Below are 24806 nucleotides of genomic sequence, written 5' to 3' on the forward strand. Positions count from 1 at the left end.
GTTTAAAAAGCTATTATTTATAATAGTTATTTAATTAAGAATATTTTAAAACATTACTTGTAATGTTTTCGATTACAGTTATCAATTTGCTATTATTAATACAAACTTATTAAATATCCTATGGAAATTATTAAATTAATCCCATGCGTTACGAAATTAATTGATTTGACTAATTTGGTCTCGTGTTTATTTTATTAGTAATATACATTGCTTATATTTCCCTAAATTCATAATTCCGTTTTATAATTTACGCACGATTTCATATAAATATATATATATATATATATAGGCCTATGTAAAGAGCAGCTACAATTAATTATATGGCTTTCTGTACTTTAATAAAATGAATTTTAGTTGTTCTTGAAACTATAATTAATATCTTCCTGAAGCAATTTATACTTTAAAGAATTAAATACATTTTTATTCATGAATTCAGAATAAATCTTTTCAAACAATTACCATACTTTATTATATTTCGTTTTCTTTTAATATCTTTGGTTAGATTTTCATTTATCCGAATCTATATAATATCATAACATACTTATTATAACTTATGATGTGTAAAATAATTATTTATAATTATTTTAATATGAAATTAATGCTATGAAAGACTCATACCAAGTCTAACACATAATTAATAAATAACTCTCCATTAAGACTGAATTTATTTCTTGTTTTGGAGAAAAATTGAATACTTGAGCATTGATCTATATATATTTAAAGCTGATATAACCAAAAACAAATATACAATTGTTTACGAAATAAACTTGAATAATATTTTAAATAATTCAAAAAAATTGTTTGTATATAAGCAGATGAAAAAATGAAAATTTTGTATGTAATTCTATGAATAATTTTAAGTCTTTTAGAATATTAAATTTATATTTTATACTCTTTTCTAAATACTCATTTCTGTAAGAAAGTTAAAGTATAATTAATAAATGAATTAAGTTAATTTTTAAACAAATTTTGAAGGCTTATAGTAAGGTATCAATAACATTATCCTTCAAAAGAGGATTGAATAAGTGAACGAAAACTTTACCTGTGCTTTTCTCTGTCGTTTGCTTTATATTATCTTTTATTTTAATAAATAATTTATGAATAAAGAGATTTAATTAAAGAGATTTTAGAATATTTTTAATCCTTTCTATGTTAAATACTTAATATACATCAGAATACGTAAATAAATGTAAATAAGTCAAAGTTATCCCTCTAGGGACTGTAGAGTTCGAATTATTAAAACTACTTAATTTAAAGTTAATACTTAACTTGTAGATTGTGAAAAATAAACAAATATTAACTCTATTATAATAATTATAACTACTTAAAAATTTTTATTTTAAAAATTAAATTATTTCTTTTCATTTATATATACATACCTATAGATGAATAAAGGTCTAAATTATTCTAAATTATTTATCGATTTTGATTACTTATCTGTTAATAAATTGCAAAACCCACGCCTGGTACAGTAATAATAGAGTTTGTTTATTATATTTTATCAATATAAACTGCATCAAAATTAATGCATCTATCAAAATTAAGTGCATCTATGCACTTAAAAAAATAAAAGCTTAACTAACCGAAATTTCATCGAAGCTAATTGATGAATTGATACATCTGATAAGAATAGATTTAAAGATAAAAAGAAAGATTTATCAAATAACCCCTTTTAAATCCCCACAAAAATCATACTTGTGAGTAAGATAAGTGGAAAATCACAATTAACATATTAAAATTGATGAAATTAGTTAAATTGTACGCCCTTTAAAAGTATAGTACAATAAATTGACTAAGTTATTTACTGTTTTAGATATTTTTATAAAGTATTTAGAAAAAAATATATAAACTAAACGTACCAAATGCAGTATTTTTTAATTGTAACACGTGTTTCTGAATAAATAATATGTTTACAAGATCGAAGTTAAATCTCTTAACTTAAAAGAAATAGAAGACTAATCCGTGGTTTAATTTTCTAGTCATTTTATTATTTATGCGTTATGTAGAAGAGTGTAGATAGGCCTAAATATATTTTATAATAAAATGATTTATATATTATAAACATTTTAATAAAATTTATACAGGGATAAAACAAAATCAGATTTACTTAATTACTAATGTATTACAAGTGGATGAAAGTTTCTTTAATTAGAAGGATTAACTCAAAAATTAAGAATAATTTTAAGGACCTTTTTATTAACACGTACACGACGATTGTATTGCGGGATGGTACTACATCAAAAATGTTTTGAAGTTTGAACAAATACATTTTAATATTTGTGTGCGTGTGTGTCAATGGCTTAAACTCGTGTAGCTTCCCCTTGGATCCGCTCCTGCTTAAAGTAGAAGGAACAATTTTCTTATTTATCAATAAGAATCAATTAAAATTTACATGGTTAAAACATTGAAAAGACATCAGAAACGCGTCAAATGTTTAAAAGTGGTTTAAAAATTAAAGAATTTTAATCATATTACAAATAATAAATTGCGGACAAATAAAGATGTTTATTATTTATCTGAACAAAAATTAAATTATATTCGTTTCAACAATCTGTAAATTGTTTTATTTTTATAAAAATTTATAATGATTTTCTATTTAATATGCAATACATAATTAAATTGCTTTATCTCTGAATTGTCTCGTTGAATTATTCATATTTAAATAACTTTTTTTTTGGTTAGAAATTGAAGTTTTTCCCCTCCTTGTTCCATGAGAAATTAGAAGACGAAAAAAATGTGGCTACTACGGAAACTTAATATAATTCTCTATGGAAAAGAATAACTTAAATGGAAAAAAGTTTGAAAGGCGCTGCAATATAAAATGCTTTAAAAGCTCGGGGAAGAAGCATTGCCATACTTTACCCCTCCCTGGATACTGTCTGGCTTTGAGAGGCAATGCTGCATCACTGTTTACTATTGCCATCCGAATTTACGGATATTTGTTTGACAGTATGAAACATTCCATAGAGAAAAAAAGCTTGAATTATGGGTAAAGAGATCCATGTTTCATGATGAGGATATTTGCAGATCTACACTTCAAAATTTTCATACACTAGTCTATTCATCGATGTCTTTTTAAAATCCATACCTTCATAATAACACTTAATTTATAAGTAAATTTAAAATAATATTTTCTAAAAACTAACATTTATAAAATTTCTATAATAATTCTAAACATCCGTGTATATAATAAATACAATTTTATAATAAAGGTTAAAACGTAACAGATTAAAAATACGTTATGACAAACTAAGAAAATTAATTAGTGTAATTAATGTTAACTTTACATATTAGAAATCAAAGAGAAAATAATAATAAATTAAAATCAGCTTGGAGTAATATGCAAATTTACACTTTAAAATATTTATAATTCTATCCATCATACGAACACGTGGGTTGAAAGATAATCCAATAGCAAGCGGAGGAAACTCGATCCCGGACGCCCACCTGTAGAGGTGAGGAAAGTACGGTGGCTCCACCATTCGACAAGGTCAGTGCACGTTCATGTGCATGCTGGAGAGGTGCAGACACTATCAGAAGTACCGGTGTTAGGTACAGTAGCTGTCACCAACTATTGGACTTACTTAACATCAGGTACGTATACAGTAAAAAAAGAAAACAGTTATTTAATTATAAGGATTAATTGAGTTTAAATTTGACCAGCGTAAAGCGTTGATAAGCTTACATAAACACTAGTCGTTGCGACGTTTCAATCATGTTTAGCACTAGATGTATATAAATAAACATTAACATTTAAGTTAATAATATTAACTGGAGTATATTAGGAAGGATTTATTAAGTAATATAATCTAGAAATTACATTATTATACTAAGAGTTATATAAACAAGGTAAATAAGTTTAAACAAAGAGGAATTTTTAATAATAATGGTGATCTTGACCATGAAAAAGGTGTAATCAATATTATTGAGATCTTGAGGCGATAAAGGAATTTAATAAATTATTTGCATTAATAATAATTTGTGAATAGTTAAATCACACAGGCGCTTATAGATTTAGATCTAGGATCTGAAGAATGGTGTATTGTGATTAAATGCAGATGATGTTCATTTTTGAATATATTAACCGGGAAAATTCGATAATTAGAAGGCCTCTTTTAATTTGAATGGCCAACGATACCTCTTAAACTTTCTAATTATAAATTTAACCGCTTGTTTTCTTAGCACATCCATTAACTTGCATAAGCTAGAATCTGAGAAGGGTTTAATCTACTCGTTTTCACTAGAATTATCTGAAGATTCATAAATAATAGGGTTGTCTATTGTTTGACGTTGGTAATATTCTTTATTTTAGTGGGCCTAATTTATTAGGAGTTTGTGAGGTAATCCATCAAACACGTCTAAGCTTAAATTCTATGCAAAAATTCCTGTTTAATTAGCTCTTAGGCATAAAAGTTGTACTTTATACCCTTTGGGAATGTCAAGATTGACATACAGCTTAAGCCCTCTATCTCTTTACATTGATCATCATCTACTTAAAATTTTAAGACATTAAAGTGTATTTTATAATCATTAATTTTTCAGACAGTTTGAATGTTGAGTATAACTCAGTTTATTTATATAAAAATCCGATATTTGTTTTATACAGTGATCGGTTATATGATGTAGCAGTGGCCAGCCAACACGCACAATGTTGCAAAGAGAAAAATTCCCATAAAGAAAATTGGAACCGTTACTGTGATACAATACTTTAAGCGATTCTCATAAAAATATTATAGATAATTTCTAAGAACTGTGAGTTTTTCTGTTGTGTAGTTTAAAAATTGATTTACCTCGCTATAAAATGCATCATTGCCTTAATTCGGTGTATAACATATCGACCAGGTTTTATCGATTGTAAATGTATGACTTGTTGAATTTCTTTATAAAATTTAAATAATATACAGGATAAGACATAAATAAATAAATATCTGCCGAATTTTTCTCTTTTTTTAAGGAAACATGTTGGATGTTTCACAACTTTAATGATAAATTTACAAAATTTTTATCATTTTTAAAATAAAAAATAAATTATAAAAAATATAGCCTGTTCAGAAATGCTATATATATATATATCATTAAATAAACTTTTAAAAATATATCGTTATATATGTTTAAAGATGATCGTTTTGATGTATAGACTAAGGCAAGAAGAAGAAAACAAAGTTAATTCTACTTATTATTTTAGAAAATTTTTGGAGAATTTTGGCATCAATATATTATGTCTCTTGAACGTCAGCGTTTATTTGCCAAATATTTATTTATTTTTCTAAGACCCTCTTCCCTTCTTTTACAACTAAAATGTGCATTTGAGTGAAGTAAACTTCTCTAAATATATCTTTTAAACAATTACATAAATTACAAAATGACATTAGGAAGGAAAAATATGTGTTATGTACCCTTTGCATCACTTTTATAGTTTAAGAAAGGGTGTGTGGGCGCTTATACTCCATTGACACGCGATATGTGAATGTAATATCGTGACCATACATAAACATCTTTACTCAAATCCCTAGTGTTTCAAGACTATATAGATACATCAAGGCGAGGTTAAACAAACCGGGTCATAGGGTCGGGACCTCACTACTACAGCTTACCAAAACATGCGACAATGTGAGGTCGCATGGCCCCTTGATAGCCAGGTGGTGAGCCTTAAAAAGACAGTCTTTTCAAGGCGCCTACGTATGGATCAAAAGACTTGTAATGGCCACTGTGAGTGGAGGGAAGAATAGAGACGTTAACCTTCTACCTTTCCAGATGGTTTTAGAGGTGTCGCTCCCCTTCAAGAACGAGGGGCTGGGAAGAGAATCTGTCATTGTTCGTAGTTCTACGTCGTATGAAAGGTCGTACCCGGATGTAAAGACCCCCTCCATGACCCCTTAACTGTCAGATATAAGGGACGCCCTTTCTGCGGTCTGTGCTGACAGACTCGTGGATAGTGTGTCATTCAATGATCTTTGAATTCCCCTGAAATTTCAGCTTCTACTCACGAGTCAGACATGCTTGACCAAAGACTGACAAGCCTTAATATAGTGGAGAAGGTGTGAGAACGAGCCTTCTCTTTATCGTAGAATTCTATTGATAGAGTAATAATAAGCTTTGTAAAGAAAGTCAGTTTTGGAGTTTGTTTATTAAACAAATTAAACTTCGTCTGCATTTATATGATTTTCGAGTGTTTCACAGTCCGTGAATTACCCTTTTGCATATCTTATGAGCCTCTTGCGTCAGATTTTACTAATTAAAATTATTTTTCTCCCTTCTGAATTAAGTTAATTATAAACAGTTATGAGATAAATATTTTTAGACATCTATCATTCTTCGTCTTTTGTAAAGGAACACGTCATTTGTTTTCTAAGACATGGATCGTTAAGTAGCAAAACATTCTGTTGTATATGAAGTAGTTAAAGACGTAACCTCATTAAAAATCTAATGAGCTGTGAAGTAGACTCCTCGCAGCAATTGCTAGACAACAATAAGTTGAAGTTTTTTTCCCACATCTCCTTTAATCCGATACAAGTTTCTTTCTTGATCAAAATTCTTTATCCTATCAAATTCTGCAGGTTCGTCTTTTTTTTCCTTTGAGAGATCTTTAAAGCTGTTTACGTTTTACAGGCTCAACACAGCTTTCACAGGGTTGATGTTTCATTATGTAAAATTACATCATCTAGCTTCATTTGCAAAACTTTAAAGAATTTTTCATAATCGATAATTCAGAAGTTTACTGCTAAACTTTTCATAAATCTCTAGTTAAATTTTAGACTTTTAATGATAAATACGTGATAATTCTTACTACTAATGGACTTCAAACTCAAGAATCTATCAAGAAGACTTTTTGTATTCGCTCAATTGTTATAATATTAGGCTATTGATTTAGATTTCAAACAGAAATCAATCTTTCTTAATCACATTATATGCGATTGTATTGATAAATTTCTTCTAAATTAAACTTATTAAACCCTTGGAGTCATTCCGTGGTATGCGATAAATCATAATTACAGACATAAATCGTAAAATATCCATAAAATTTTAATTGGAAAGCAATTATGGGTTTTTCGCTATTCAACTTATTCGATCTTCGATACGATATATGGGCCTCTCAAAATGTAGAAGGTTTTTTTTTATTGTTTCCGCCGTCTGCGGTTCAATAGGGGGTTCGAGTAGACAAAAAATACCCCTAGGGTCTCGTGTCTGAGTTTTTATGGCTAATTCCCATCCTAACGTTCGAGTGATTAGACACCAGGTGAAGTTAACTGGCCGTGTTATTGGCAACAGGCTATCCTGAAAAATCCTAGAATACATCTAGTGGATAACTTGCATGAACAATGTGGTCGATAAAAGTAAATAGCCAAGACATTTCTCAACAAAACTGAAGCAAACTTTGCAAAGTGCAAAACTTATTTTTTGAAAACTTCATTTCAATTTTACTAGATTAAAAAATTATTTTTTATAAATTTACATGCAAAATTTTTATTTATTTCCTAATTATATAGGCTTATAAAAATTCAATTATTTAAAAGGAAAATATTTTATAATTAAATTTACTAAAATTATAGTAAAAAGAACTTAACAAAACTATAAATTTTTACTTAGAAATAATGATTTTTTATTAATTTATTACGATTTGTAATTACGATAGATTTTATTTTTTTCCATTAATCCTCAATATTTCCATTGAAGTTAGCTCGAGGCGATAGTTTAATTTAATTCTCATTTAGATGCTAAATCAATATTTAAAAGAAATGCTAACTATCGGGTAGATCTTTAGCAATTAGAATGATACAATTCAAATGCCAATTCCTATAGAGAATCCCTTCTATTTAATCTTATTGAAAAGATGAATCGAGTTGGGTCAGGCTCTTTAAACTTGATTTACCCTGTACTGCATGCAAACTACAACTCTTTATTTAAACATAGATCAAATATGATAGTTAAAAAAGATATAATAATTATAACTATATGAAGAGGTACTTAAAAAATATAAGATTTTATCATCTAAATATATCAAAAGAATGATTTCAATATCTTAAGATGTGCTATGTTTAAAGCGATGTTATCTGTATATGTGAATTCTTACTAAGACAATACTTAACTAGGCACAAAGTTGAGTTAATATTCTTTCATGACAAACAATCTTCTGCTTTATAAAATTCATAAACATATTGAAAATTAAATTACTATTGCAAAGATCTGCTCGACACGTAAATACTTTCTCCTTTAGTTTGTTTTATATGTTATAATTATAAGTTCATTCTTTAATTTTTTAAAAAAAGGGGGAGAAATAACATAAAATTAAGTTAATCCTCTTTAACTTATCTCAAAAATAATAATCATTAAAAGATATTCCATAACAGCTTATAATAAGAGGGGATTTTATTTTCATGATGTACACGCAATTATTTCTTTATACAGTTAATGTGAACTCATATATTCTATGTATGTTGCCATCATAAAATTGGCTCTTAGCCGTAAAATTAATGAATTCTGTATAGCTCAATAGGAGCAGAGATCGTTAGCATCTCCGTAATGGGTGACGTCTTTATGTCCACTTCAAAGTAGTCTGGTTAGATCTTTTGTGCTTCAATGCTTTTTATTGACGTTGATTGTACTTAAGGCCGGCAGTTTTGTAAAAGGTTCTTAACATCAAAAATATTCCCGATTTTAAAATAGTATTAAGAGGTTAAATTCACACTAGTTCTATTAAATAAACTCATACGATAACGGTATTAATGCTACGATACCTATCACAAAAAAAGTAATGTTTCTATCCAGTTCAACATGTAACCAGCATTTAATTGCTTGTATCATGTTAAAGGCTTATTCAGGAGCTTTAGATTATTTTAAATGGTCAAAATTCATTTATTAAATTTTACGTATTAAATAATAGATGACGATAAATTCTACAAAGGAAACTTTTCAAGTAAATTTACGTTCGTTAAAAGATTTCTAGTGTAAAATTCTTGTGGCCTGTATGGACTACTAATAAGTAACTCGACCATTACACGAGTAAATTAATTAAAGCCACTAAGATTACTTTTAAATTTCGGATTAAGTCTAAGCATGTAGGCAAAAATTGTCATCGTAAATTTTTTTTCCTCACTTCACTCTGACATAAAACTGTTGGGGAAGAGAAATACCTTTTTACTGATTGGACAAATTTTTTTTAACCCTTCAAAAGAAGAAAAAGGAAGGTAATCCTCTGTCTGAGCCTATTAAATGGAAAGGGTTTCAACAAGTGACGTACACCTGGAGCTGTGGAGGTTCCTGGAGGGTATCTCACACACAACTTCATGCATTTTTTTCACATTTAAAAATATAACAATTTTTAAAATTCTTATCTCTGTCGAGTGTATAATCCCATTAGTTTGTCAGCATACGTAATATATTATAGCACGTATGCACGTAGCTACGGTTATAAAATATTTATAATTTTTTTTTAAAGAAAATTTCCGTATTATAAATTTACCAATAAAATCTAATTTTACAATTTTTGTCCTATGTAAATTATAATTATTTTCGGTTATTGTGTCGTGGGAATTTTTTTCTTTCCGATACCTTCCCTATGTTTGCCAAGTTGTTAAATTTTGCAGCATCCTTCTTTCCTCCATCTTCTTCCCCACTTGATAGAGAAATGACACCATTTCCCTAGTGGGTTCATCCCCTCTAATACATCGCATTTCTAAATCTAAAAGCAGTATTGGGTTTTTTAAAAAAAATATTCCTTTAATGCTTAAAGGTATCCTTAATAATAGGGTAGACTAGAGCCATATTTCAACGTTTTACATATTGCATGGAGGATTTTGGTTCAAGCAGATTTTTTTCATGAATAATGAAAGTATTTTCATGTTGGAAAATTTTTCTTCCAAACAGAAAATGTTTTATATTATTCATCACAAATTTACTAAAAAGGAAATTTAATAAAGGAAGAACTGGATACATTTTATAATTTTTTTTTAAGATCAATTGAATATAGAAAAACGGACGAGGATTATTTTAATGCTGGTTAAATTTATCTAATTACACAGTAATTATTTAATCCATTTAAACTAAATTAATGATTTTATTCGTTTTGTTTTTTTTTTTTTTAATATTCAGTTTAAATTTGATACAAATCACTAATAAAAATAGAAAATATAAATTAAATCATCTACTTCACGTTCCATGTTTTAAAGGTAAAATGGAATTTTTTGAGTTGTCTCAGTTAAAAAAATGAAATTTATTTGATTTGAACTGAATTTTTTCATCCATTTGAGCGCATTTCTCTTTTCATTTTTGTTGGAATTTTACGTAGAAGACTTTCGTTTCTTTTTACTTTTTTTACTGTAAATTTTACAAAAATACTGCGATTGCAAAATGTATAAAGTATATATTTAACCAGTTAAAATTGGATCTTGATTAAAATAAGAAATGAAAAAATTAAACCAGCTTGCAATATTAAAAAGAAAGAAAAAGAACTTAAATCCTGAGCGGAGTATATCTCCAAAAGCAACAAAAGCTTAAGATTAATGAGAAAACTATCGACTGGGATGAAAAAAATGATGATACAATTTGTTGGTGAATGTCACATCAATGTTCGATTTTTCTTCTTCTTTTTTTCTTCTCTCTCTTTCCCTGTTTTTTTCTTTTCTGATAAAATTTAACAAACGATAATAAGATTACCGTAATAAATAAAATATGGATCAAAACTTATGTTTTAATGATAAAATGCGCTCCCTTTTTCCTCCTTCTCCTCCTCCTCCTCCCCACAATTTTCCATAACAAAAAGTAGGAGAATTTTTTAACATCGTAGACACAATTTTGATCGAAATTAAATTATTCTATCTACGAAAATTAATAAAATGTTTTACATATCGTTACTTTATCATTTCTCTTAATTAAACTTACTTTCAAACATTAAAATTTCCAAATATTGATTTTAAGTAGTATACATGAAGATGTAGCAAAAATTTATTAAACGTTAACTTTATATTACTTTAATTATCGTAATATACGTTAATTAAGATATTTATATAACTTTTTATTATTTATATTTAATATTTATAAATAATTTATACTTTTAAAGTTAATTTATACAATGTAAAAGGGCAGGTTTTTAACTGTTGAAATGATTAAAATTATCAAAAATATTGTCCTAAAAAGTTAATTACATTAATGTATATTCTATAATTAAATAAAATTTTATAATATTTTTCTGTATTTTAAGTTTTATTATAATTAAAAATAAAGTATAATAATTGCTCATGGCTTCTCAGCAGTAGAGCAAATGGAAGGAAACTTCTTCATCTCATTATGAAAAAACTCTTTCTTATGTTTTAATATTGCTTTTTCATTTTGATATTATATATATATATATTTTTTTCTTACTTTAATATTTAAAATGAAGATAGACAAAATATAATTTTAATTAACCTCGCAAAAGTTTGTATGCTTCCTACTTCTAAAATTTAATTTACAGTTTTTTCCCCTTTCTTTTCCTTATTTTTTATATTACAATTCTTGAGCTAGATTAATTTCTTTTCTTGAAATTCTTTCTTTCTAGCTTCACATTCATGGTTATTATTATTATTTTGGATAGTGATTTATTTTTAAAAAATATTGAAATATTTACAGCGACAAAATTATTCATATTGGGATTTATAATTAAAAATCTTCAATTGAAATTCCTTTCATTTTTCTCTTTTATATATTTATCTTTATTCATTTTTCTCGTGTTTTACATATTTTATAGTTTTTTGGGGGGTCTGCTAGACTATATAGTTCTTCTTTAAAATTATTTAATATTTATACTTAGGCTATACAAGATGATCATAATTTGAGTATAGGTGTTTAGAGCTATTTGTATAAATAACTATTGAACAAATCTCAACAAAATTTGGTATACACACTTTCCTGAATATGCAGTTTCGATTGTCAGAAAGAAAAAATTCACTTCCAAATTCACCGTTAGGGCGACATTTGGCGCTGCTGTTTCTACTCTTTAATGTATAATCGTGTTGTATTTAAGTATAAATTAGTGAATATATATATATATATATTTATTTACAAAATTCTTTATTTTATATCATTATAAAGTATATAAATTACAGAATTTATTTGATTTTAATAGTTAAAAAATAGGGTTTATTTTGTATCAACTTATTAAAAAGCAAGATTTATGAGAGGAAAAATAGAACAAAGAGAGAAATGCAATGATCAATTGATCAATAATAATTGCTAAATCTAATTTAAACTAACATCAATTAAGCGACAGAGATTGAAACTAAATTGCAAGATTTACAAGTAAACTATAACTAAATTACAATTAAATTATAGAAATCGTAGCTTGACTGGAACTAAACTATAACAATAGAAATTAAGCAAATAAAATTAATCCATACAAATTATAGTTAAATGAGGTAAAGTACGGTTAAATCCTTGTCACTAACTAAACAAGAAAGCGATGAAACTAAAGTTTAAACATTAATCAATTAAAGTTTGACAATTAGAAAAATTAATAATGTTTAAAATTTTAACTAAAGAGAAACAAAGATTGTTTATTTGAGAATAAATTAAACTAATAAGTGGTAAATCGAAACTTGAGTCTGGCGCATTCAGAAGTAAATTATATATAAAGTCAAAACAACGACAATAAACTGAACCGTAAAAATTAACAAACTAAATTAAAATAAGCTAATTAAAGCAGGGAGTTCATGTTTAATAAATTTCTAAACCACAAAATCAAGTAAATAAGCTAAACCACAACTTAAACTACCATGATTAACGGCAAGTTAAACTAGAATACGTTTTAAACATTTCAACTATAACTAAATCTTTTACTAAATCACAGATAAAAATACTTTTAAACATTATTAAATGTAATTAAGCTATAATTAAGATTTGATTTTAACGAGGGACGAGTGTAATATAAAAATTGAAAACTTGTAAAATATTTGCGGCTAAAAAGCTAAAAAGTATCAAAAATGATTAGGAAATCTTAAGCAGGGAGAAGTAAAATAGAAAGAGACAATAGGGATACATTAATTGTCAAATCAGTAGAAATCGTGATGGGGTTATGATAGGAGACAGTGTCGTAAAGCTTTACTTTAACGACGTTTTGGTCCTTCTAGGTATGCAGTTAGATAACAATCTTTGTACTGAAGATTTTTAATGTCACGAAAACATCGTATGTTAGACCTACTGTATATGCGGTCATCACTAGTTTAAGTGACCTCCATAAACTGTTAGGATGGCCGTTTTCCTGTGATTCCTGACATAACTTTTAGCTGAAGTGGAGCTTTGTGTGGTTAGTTTTATTTAAAATAAAACACATTGCAACTATTACGTGATGAGTTTAAGTTTTATTTATTGCTCAATGTTAAGGTAATTAAGTAGAAATTTAATAATAGAAACTATAAATGTTAGATTTTAATTTTCTCGTGAATTAAAATTGATATAGATCTAAAAATTTAATGCGATTTTAGTACAAAGAACAATCGTATAATGTCCGCATTATATTCCTAACTCGTTCCTCTACGTTAACAATAGAATATTATGTAATCAGTAATATAATATAATTTTTACTGATGAATGTATGTTAGGTATACAATTACAGAACGATTAATCATTTTTATGCAGTAAAAATATGTAAAAATTCCTCTTTCTCTTTCGCATTTTTGAATTTATTTTACTTCTATCGTAACAAATTAAATTAATAAAATAATTGAAATTTAATAAATTCATATTTATATACAGTCCTGTTGAAACTAATCTATGATATTTTATAATCATATCAATTAAATTCATCGATTCTGCTCTAAGACAACATGCATTACACGCAGAAACTACTACAGTAACAACTGGCACCATCACAGATATGCCTCTAGGATAACATTCATGAATAAAAAGCAGTCTTCTGTAATAATCATAGAATTCTACTACAGTACAGGCTCTGTATAACGATAAAATCTTATTAGTCCATTATAACAACAATTTTCTCGCTATACCAACATCAGTATTAATCACGCCTCCTATCAATAATGAGTCTAACTGAGAAAGTGTTGTATCAAATAAGAAATTACTCACAATACAGAAATTAATACCATGTTACAGTAATAGCCACGCGGTTTATTTTTTGTTATATCCAATAAATTTGATATTCTTTAAAGTAACAAATTCGTATCATGCAAGACTCTACTCCATTCCACGAACAATATAATATAAAATGTGCATGTAAAGTAACTAGGACATCCAATGCAATATCAATCAAAATAGACAAGGCTTGAGAATATGTTTTTATTTTTTGTTAGCACGAAAACAAATCATAAGTCAAGCGACAGTCACTCGTCATAGTTGATGTTTCGGACTGTCGACGTCAACGTACTCGTGCCTCGTATTTAGCGCAAAGACTTGGTTATTAGTTTGACAAGATATGATGAACATTCGGCTGCTCTAGTAATTATAGCAAACGTCAAAGTAGGGAGAATGCAGCCCTGCAAGCAGGGGCGTAACGACGTTCTTCGTCACAGGTTCTACCTTGTTCAAACATTTTGGTTTAATTACAGTGTTTGTATAACTGACTATGTTGGAAAGTACAAACAAACATCCAATCACGGGATTTTATAATAGAGCATTTTGAACGTGTCAATACAGTATTAAGTAAATTGCTTAGAGGAACTTGCGTCAATCATTAACCATCAACTCGTAGCAATTAAATGCTAGCATCTTTAATTTCTTCATTTTTATTATTACTATTCGGGATTATTTACCAATCTGAAATTTTTGACTTTAATATATTATACTCTGTTATTAATTGCCTTTGCATTATACATTCGGTAATGAAGTCAAACTTTGCATATGCATTCGTTACGTTGTAAAAACTTGTAGACATCCTCCATTTGTCAGGAAAAAGTACAATGTCTGTCAAGTGTTTTATGACAGAATTTAATTAATTATCGCTTGTAAACTCATTAAGAATCAGTTACAGTACACGATAGAGAATCCGCTTCATCTGCAATTAAGAAAATCGTGATCTTAAGTAAAACAATGTTTTACTTAAAGATACATTTTTCTACGCTTTTTACGCCATAGGATATTGGTGGATTTTTTATATGCAGAACAATATTTTTGTTCTCGAATGTTTACCAGATTACTTACTAATGAATAGGTAAGCTATTTACCTTAGTTATGATTGCAGTTATTTATCTCAGTTATGAATATTATATTATATACGGCATAGGTAATCTTTACTCTTGCTTATGTCAATCTTTTGTTGAATATCCTAATACTTTATGAATTGAATGCATACTACTTACTTATCTTTTGCATTAAATTTGAATCAGTTGATTGTTCATATATATATATAAATAATTAAATGATTCGAAAAAATACAGAATAATTAACGCTGTAATTGTAACCAAATCTGTAACTTTATCGGAATTCTGATGTAATTTCTTACATAGATAAGTGCAAATGATCAATGACTACGCTCACAATACATGATTTATAACAGAATTTGCTGTTGTTCGAGTTATTAAAAGTTCATAATCAAAACCTGTCACGAGTAGACATTCGCTTACTATCTTTAAACATTAAATTCCAAAAGTAAAGTTATAAACTCGGCCTAAGAGGTATTATAAATCCATCTGTCGAAGGAAAACCATCCGGTGGAAGTATAAGTCAATCTGAAAATCGAAAATCTTAGTTAATTCCTGTTTCAAAGATTCTCGACAGCTTTTAGATCAAGCACAAAGTTATCCAATATACTGTGTTTGACATAGTCTTTTGTCACGTCATGTCAACTCTCACATCCATGTGACAGGACATCATTGTCTTCAGTTTATCTGATCCACGCCCTCATCTTGTCATTAGATCAATGGACTGAAGAAATAAAGACGAAAACTAAGTTTCTTTTCTCATTCCCGCGGATAATTAACTTGTCGATCGACCACTAATTGCGGTAGTTTGATACAATAATGTTGCCTGGAAACAGAATTAACTTCTTAATGCGCTAACTTATTGTTTTTGTTATACTAATTTATTTTATTGTCTAATCCATTAATAAATTTGCCTTACAGTTCCTTACAATTGGTGGACAGCTTGATAATTTCTTATCAATATGGGGTTTTTAACGATGTAAACGATGGTAAATTTTTAAACTCGAACTATATAACTTAATTTGGAGAATATTTCTAACTTTTCTCTAAATTTTAAGGTATATTCTTCCTTGCAATTTCAGTAAGAACTGTTAAGAACGTGTTTACAACGGTTGATTCTTTCCCTGCTCAGTAGCTTACTGACGTTACTTTATTATACTCTTGAGTTTTGTTAACTGAATTTTATATTCATGAACGTTAACTGAGTTTCATACTCTTGAGTGGTTCAAGAATATTATTAATATCTCTGAATATTTAAAGAGATTTCTACTCTTATGGATTTCATAACATTCTCGCTCTTATGCTAATGTATCCTAATGTGTCGACTCTTAACTTTTCTGCCTTTGAGACATTTGTAAACAGTTTTGATCTGGGAATTAAACAATTTACAATAATTCCATCATACAAGCATGGTGTGATGGCAATTTAAATATTATCTTATAATCAAGTAAACAGACTAGAATAAATCAAAAGTTGTATAATGTCTACAACTCTTATTAATATTAAATAAATATGATTACAAAAGAATAGGCCCTATAGCGTTTATAAGTATCCGTATGATAAATTTAGCATGTTAATATTCTCTTATATTCCGATGAGTACATTATGCTTTAAAACATAATTATATCAAGTGTAATTTAATAAGAATTTTAAGTATTTTTAGCTAAATTCATTTTAATTGTAAATAATCCTTGTTTGTATAAGAATATAACATGATAATTATGCTTTTGATATCGTCTTATTAAAATTTAAAACTTTTAAAATTATTCGCATGATTTTCAAAGCGTAATTAATAATACATTAACGAGATTTTTAATAATGTAACAGTGACAATTGCAGGTCAAACATTTTAACATTAGTTCACCAAAATTACAAATAAGATAACCTAATTCTATGTTTGACAGGCATCTTGAGCAGCTGCATAGGTACTCACCCTGAAGGGAACCTCTGTGGACTCGCATTTGACCACCAACTCCCTCATGTATATCCCTAGTGTCCAGGGAAATTGATGCAGGGGATACGGGGGTTACTCCTGTAATCTGGTTTTGTGCAACCTTCCACAAATTACGAAATTTCCCCCATTCTGGAGATAGCAGCCGGAGGGGCCGTGTTAAGACCAAGCTTCTCACGCAGAAACTCCCCTTCTGTAATGATAGCTAATTGTGACTATTGTCTCCAAGTCCCTAACACTCCGCCCCTAAGGTTTCAGAATGATTTGGTACAGCTACCAATAGTTAATTATGATGATTGGAAAAGAGCTATAGAGCATGATGCAGGATCACCAAATTTTCTCTTTTCTTTTTCTTTCTAACCCGGGGCATACAGGAGCAGAAATTAACTGACCATGTCGTACACCCTCTGGGATTTTCAGTTCGGATATCCAGTCACGCTCAATCGTGATCGAGTCTTAACTTTTACTTCTACTTTATAATTTATGAAATATAGGCCTTTATAGTCCCCGTTTTATGTGATTAATTATACTCCATCTGTAAAATTAACCGATTTAATTCATTATAGAGACTAATTAGACTAATAAAAAATTATAAATTAGCTTAGGTTGAAGTTTCTTAATTTATTAATATTGTCAAACTTTATGTGCCATTTATGAATCAAGCTACTTTTATAAATTAATTTGAACTTAAACATTAAATAATTTATAAGTATCATACGTTCTACATAAGAGGAATTTAAAAAGATAATTTACTTTTCTGCTTGTCATTCAAAATTTACAATTTCATATAAATTAAAACGAAAAATCAAATTTTAAACACTTTAAGGATCTAATGACGGAATATTTTAATCTCTCTTTAGTTATATATGAATTATTTTTATAAATATAGTTATATAATTTCACGTAACAGAGAAATATTCTATAATTTTACTAACATTAGCGACATTTCTAGTCAATTTTTATCGGTTATTAGTACTTAAAGGTCTGTACTTAAGTATCATTAAACTTGTAACTGTCTGAAGATGTTCTAACAACTTCAGACAGCTATCGTGATATTTCTAAGGAGCAATACAACGAGAGAAGAATAAATTTATAAACTTTATTAGATAAATTGATATTCTCAGTATACTGTTAAATAGCATTTATTATGTTTTATTAATTATTATCGTTAATTTGAGGAAAGGAACACTGACTGAATCTAGATTACATTTTTCTGAAAGTAATAACTTTATCAACGTTAACAGTTGATTTTCTAATTACTAAATAATTTTATTTATATGGCTAATTGTTGCATCTGACAATATAGCAAAATTAAAATATGTCAAGCGCAATAACAGAGTGATTTATCTTCATTTGTTATCCTATAATAGCAAAAGTAAATGACAAATTGTTAATAGCATTGACACTGTTAATGAAATTACAAAAATATCAAAAATATTCGCTATTAAATAATAAAATATCTCAACAATCTTCAATAAAAATTCAAAATATATATTAAATACACTATTCTTTTATGTTGTTTATCCAATAACTATATTTAAAATCCACATAGAATTTTCTTCAATCTCTTGTAAGAATTCAATAAAAATTTATATCTTTCATTTTTCCTTTGCTTCGGCGATACTTTAAACCAGAATGGAACTCAGATAAAAAAAGATAAGTAAAATATATATATGACAAAGATTTCAAATATTCCTCATTACAAGCTTTCTTCTTTATGCCTTCTTTTTGAAGAAAATGCAGTAAGATATAAAACAGGATCCGAAGCAGTCGATAAAAGTCTTTCTCACTAGCAACACCTGCAGAGAACATAAACACGGTCTGGCGATTCACCCAGTAAATGTAGTAAATGTTCTAATACAGTATAGAATACTGGCTATTCAGTAGCGAAGAAGCTACTGTCTTGTGATACTGTACGATATGGCTACTTAGGACGATTTCACTTTCTGTTTTACGACGAAATTTTTTTCTTTGCCCGATTCTACCCCTTCAACTGCGATATGGGATATAAAAGATAATGAGTTGTGTGCACCTATCGTCAAGGGCAGGTGTCATATACTTTTTTTAAACTTGAAACTGTAATATATGATCTAAGCTTTCAAATTGACTCTACGAGAGAACCATACAGAAGAGGTTCTCAAATTGGAAAGTTAAGTTTAATGTGAAACCTTTCGCTTTCACTTTATTAAAGCGATGGCTGTTGCTGAAGTTTTACTATTTTAAGTCGAAAAATAATTGGAAAATATGAAGTTTCTTTGATATTTATTTATAGAAAAGTTTTATATAAATAATAGAATTTATAATTATTTATAAATATAACGATTAATGTCTAATTATAAGCCTCTTACTGTGTTATGTAGACTAGTGATTATGTGTAAAAAAGAATTCAATATAACTTAAATATGTAATTTCGTATGAACTTGTTGACATTTCTCATTATTATTTCAAGTTTTTATTCTTACGTATACTAAATTACAGTACTTTCTAGTTGTCAGTTCTTGAAACTTAAGAAGAAAAAATCAAAATGTTTTTAGATAAGGGTCTAATAATCTAGTCTACGGTACTAATTGGACTAATTAGATAAATCAGGTATAGACAAGAGGCCAACAATTTTTAAAATAGCCAGCATTTAACCTTTGACCTTATTAGTCGAAGCAAGATAATTATTAAATTGAGGATAATAAGTTATCTCGGTATAAAAGTTCTCAGTCATGCTTAAATCACGCTATGTAAGGGAACAAAAGGTGGTCAGATGGAAAGAAATATCTCCAGTCAATTTTATAAAGTAGCTTTAAGATAGCTTGAATAATATCGTAGGATGAGAAAATCGATAGAGTAGAACGGAATTTATCTTAACAACCACTTTATATTGTTTTGATCTTTGTTATGATATTAAGTAAATAACAGAAAAGTAATTTTCTATATTCGGTAATTCATTATTCCAGCTGTTTTAAAACTAATAATTGATATAACTTATTATGCTTAAAATAAGCTTAATTATTTTAATTAACTCTGCGACGGAGAGAACAAATGAATCAATCACTTTCATGCACCGATGTGTAAGTAAATTGCAAATTGCTCGATTTTTATTAAGCAACTAACGATTTTTTTAAGCATCGGAGTGCCGTAAATTACGCTACACGACTTATGAAGTATGACCAAATTTTACTCGAACCAGAACAGAAAGAGGTAAATACACGATTCCAGACAAAACATTGGGAAACACGACACTCGATTTGATAATTGAAACTCACAATAAGTTACATCGGCGCTTTGTACTTTTAAGTTTCGCTATGAACTTTAATTAAACTTTTAATAATAATTTTGACAGCTGCAAAGATATATACGATAGATCGCAATCTTACAATGTCGAATAATATATCGAAATTTCTATAATAATCTACTAAAATTACTTATAACCACGCGATTGTTCCGACTTTATTGAACAGGAAACTAATACATGGAAGTGACTTCGTTTAACTAACTATCATCATATTTAATCAAAGTATCATGCTCCATTGAGACAGTTAACGAAGTTTCGAACGAATTACGAACTTGAAACGGTAATAGAAAAAGAAAAAAGTTAAATTAAACTGTTACTTTTCTAACATCACCGACAATATTGACACTTCAGTTATTCGTTACATTAACAGATTAACCCTATTTAGCTAGGCATTATGCATTACCATTACACGCAAAGCTAACAGAAATGTCAAACTGCACGACATGCCTGAGGTAGCACACAGATTTGTCGAAGCGTAGAAATATCCTAATATAAATTCGTAAAATACTCCTATATTCGTTTACTTCTTTTCAATATATTTTCATTTTTCCAAACTACACTCACCTGACTGACATTCACACGTAAGCCGCTTTTCACTTCACTTTTTTCCCCATCCCCCTAACTTTTAAATTAAATTATAGTACCTTGTGACTCTTAAGCATTTGTAATTCAGTGTCCACGTGATCGTACGGATTTACAACATCTGCTTACAATTAAATCGGCATCGTGTGGTAATTTAGAGTTATAATGGTTATAATTCGATACGTGATCACGATGACGTGGAAGGAATAAGAGGATTTATTTCTGCCTGTAAAAGCTGTCATTTTTACTCAAATTATTATGTTTCTTTTTTCTTTTCTAAGTGGATATGATGTACTACATTTCAAAAATTATTTCTAACCTATTTAGGGATTTAAAATTAGTATATTTAAATTCGAATTTTTATATATAATTAAAGTGTAACTGATCCTATCTCGTATTGAATTGGTCATACTGTAATAAGCTTAAGATAAACGGGAATTTAACTAGCAAGAAAGTAAATATATATATTATTTCTTGCTATCGAATAATAAAAAAATAGTTATGTTTTGAGTAGTTTTTTAGTTTCGAATGATTTTGTTTAAGTAGTTTTTCGATGACTTTACTTGGAGTAGTTAAAATTTTGATTACTTTGTTTTGTGTAGTTGGATTTTCGATGCTGCAAATAACATCAATAATACAACTTTATCCTAATTTTCGATTGATTTTTATTATTTTTCCAAGTAAAATTTTCAGTCGAGCTTCTCGAATATGCTTTATATATACTAAATAATTAAAAATAAGGCCTTGTATATGTAAATATAAATATACACGGTTCTATTTTGTATAGATCTGTTTATGTATTTTTAATTATTTGAAACGATTTTAGGCTTTTTATTTATTTATTTATTTTGTTTATAAAGTTTCAAAATATTCAAAAATGATTTTTAAAATATCCGTTTATTTTTAAAGCAATTTCTAATTAATTAAAATTTAAATGAAAATTAATTCTTCAAGTATTTAATGATCATTTGGATGAGATGAATTAAAGCGGAGTTGGTTTAATTTGTTTATCTCAAGTAAATTAATTTATATTTTCTCCACTTGTTCAATTGACTTAACTGTAAAGTTTCTTAAATGAGTGTAATTATACAAAATTTTACATTAAGAAAACGATTTAATTAATTTTCTATTTAGTTTAGAATTTCTATATTTTAACTACATTTAGACTACATTATAAACCCACGTCTTTCTATATTTTTATCCTGTTAAATCTATTTAATTCTTATTGAATTGTTTTTCAGTAAAATTAATTTTTAATATACTTTTTAAAGATTTATTAAAAGTAATTGAATTCTTTTTTAATTTAATAAAGAAAAATTATATGCGCATTATAAATAGTAATATAATAAATTTGTCTCATTTATGTGTATCTAAGTGATACAATATGGATTCTAATAAACCAGTAAATTAAAAATTCAAGTAAAAATTTTATAAATTAAAAAATATTTTTTATAATAATAATATAATCAAACCTCTATACAGCGACCATAGACGGGAAAATAAAAAATGGCCTTTGTTCAAAGATGGGCGTTATTTCGAGGTTATTTTATATACATTTTTGTTCAAACAAGTCGTTTGAAAGATATCCACTGTTTAGAGGTGTCCGTTGTTGGGAGGTGATCATTATCGAAGGGTCGACTGTAATAAATTTTTCAAATAATAAAAATTTAGAGAGGATTTTAAAAATAAATTTTTAAGATAAACTCAAAACCTTCAAAAATATACAATTTAAAAAAAATTTCTTCGAAGATATACGTTTCTTTAGTTAAAAAATATAGTAGTATATATCTGTGTGTGTGTATGTGTTGTGTGTGTGTGTATATATATATATATATTTCAAAAATTATCAAATCTAACATCAGAAATGGTTGTGGGTGAGGCAACATTCCACAATAAAAAACTGCAGATGTAAAAAATTCGATAAAGGATAAAGAGGCGAACCATATATCACATCCAATCGTCCGCACCACATCACCCAATCTAACAGTCACAGTCATTAACGAAATGGTGCACGATCTTCTGTCCCATTATCATCATCTGCTCTTCTATTTGATATGATTAGGGTAATGGCCGGTACACATCTGTTTTGCATACCTTCCACACTCACACCGATTTACACACACATCGCAGATTATAAAACTTCCACTCATTTTCCATTTATGAGGAGTACGGGAGTGCTACAGGAAACGGGGGGTAGGAGAGGGGTGAGGACAAATATCCAATTTTAGAAATTAAGATTTTTGTCTGGATATGATGTCACAGTTTCTTTTAATACGATTGAAAAATTGGAGAATGTTTCATGACTTATCTTTTAATATAGATGACTGATGATGAATTCTGATAATCATTTTTCCCCTTTTTTTGTAGTAATGATGCTCTTTTATATTCTCTCTCGGTTGATTTATAATTAATGGTGATTTTTACCTAATAAATTTTCATTACTTATGTTTTATAATTTATTAATTTTATATTGTTAAGATATACAGACCGCACTATACAGAATTTACATTTTTATAGAAGTTTAACTCGCAAATTTAATTTTTAATTTACATTTTAATCTTCTTAATTTTTTAAAAATTGGAGTGGATAATCTATAAAAAAATTAATGTATATTGCGGTGTGTATAAAGAAAGTAGATCGATATTAACGAGCTTATCACCATATTCTGTTGAACTTAATATAAAAGCCAACAGGCTGTAGGGTGTAGAGAACGATGTAACATACATTAAATCAGGGATCAAATGACGTCGTAAATGTCCTTTGAGCATAAGTGTAAAAGTGGGCACCGCAACCGCTAAAAACGATTTAGATTTTAACTCACAAAATCACAAATTTCCGATTTTACACGTAAAATCTTAAAGTATAGAATTGCGATGTTTGTAAAAGTATTAGGAAAATGCAGCATAATAAATTAATTTTTATAATATAATTTCTTAATTAATACTATTCAAAATCAGGCTAAAAACACAATTTTAAATTTATATTGATTTTACGTAACTTATTAATTAATTTATAATAACTTTATTGTTTTTGAATATAAAATAAAAGAAAAATTGCTCTTAATAAAAGAAATATTCCAATTTTAAAATTTAGCTGGAAAAAAACTTTAATTTTTTCATTTTTGCAATTAAATTTCTGCTATTCGAAAGTATAAATTTAATTAATTTTAAATGCCTTTTTTGAAATTTGTATTTAAAAACTTCATTAATTATAAGTAGAAATTAATTAACTTTAAAAAATTGTTTTATTTTCTGTGTTTAAACATGATGCCAGAACATCATTATATATTAAATGTTTACTAGAAATCTGATCCTTGTAATATTATACGCCAGCTTTAATCAATATCATAATAATTATCCGTCTTTATGGATTTAAAGCAGAAATTACACCATATGTATTAATTACTTAATTAATTAAAAATTCGTTCCAGTTTTTTTTAATTTATATTTTTTAATTAATAACGAATTTAATTCATGCATAATCTATTCTGATATCATAAAGTCGGGTATTTTAATGACTTCTTCTAAAGAAAATGTCAGATATTGACATTTAAAATTTCATTACGTTAAGTTTATGAGATTAAATAAGTCTGTATGTTTGTTCGCTGCAGCATTATAGATGAATTAGTTTGAGGCCGGATGGTTGAGCGGTTAGGGTGGCAGCCTACCTCTCTGGGGACCCGGGATCGAAAAACCCCAGGAATTTTTCGGGAGGTGGCCCCAAAAAATTCTCGGGTTGTCAGAATGGGGAAGCCCACCTTGAAAACAGGATGAGAGCCATTGGTTCGTGGGCCTGGTCGAACCCATGGACCTCTTAGTGCCCATTGAGAGCCCAAACGTATATGAGCGTTATTCTTGAATTTTAT

General features: G+C 27.9%; 1 protein-coding gene across 1 annotated transcript in view; it reads left to right on the forward strand.

Annotated features, from left to right (window-relative positions):
* The first annotated feature begins 3411 nt into the window (after nucleotides 1–3411).
* LOC136985563 (latrophilin Cirl-like) overlaps nucleotides 3412–24806 on the forward strand; it is a 121082-nt gene continuing 99687 nt past the window's right edge. The window contains exon 1 of the mRNA XM_067282870.1: nucleotides 3412–3594. The gene's annotated coding sequence lies outside the window, so the exon portion shown is untranslated. The remainder of the gene's footprint in view (nucleotides 3595–24806) is intronic.

Source organism: Centruroides vittatus, unplaced genomic scaffold (assembly GCF_030686945.1).
Source record: "Centruroides vittatus isolate TY-2023 unplaced genomic scaffold, ASM3068694v2 contig_971, whole genome shotgun sequence".
In the NCBI taxonomy this organism is placed as follows: Eukaryota; Metazoa; Arthropoda; class Arachnida; order Scorpiones; family Buthidae; genus Centruroides; species Centruroides vittatus.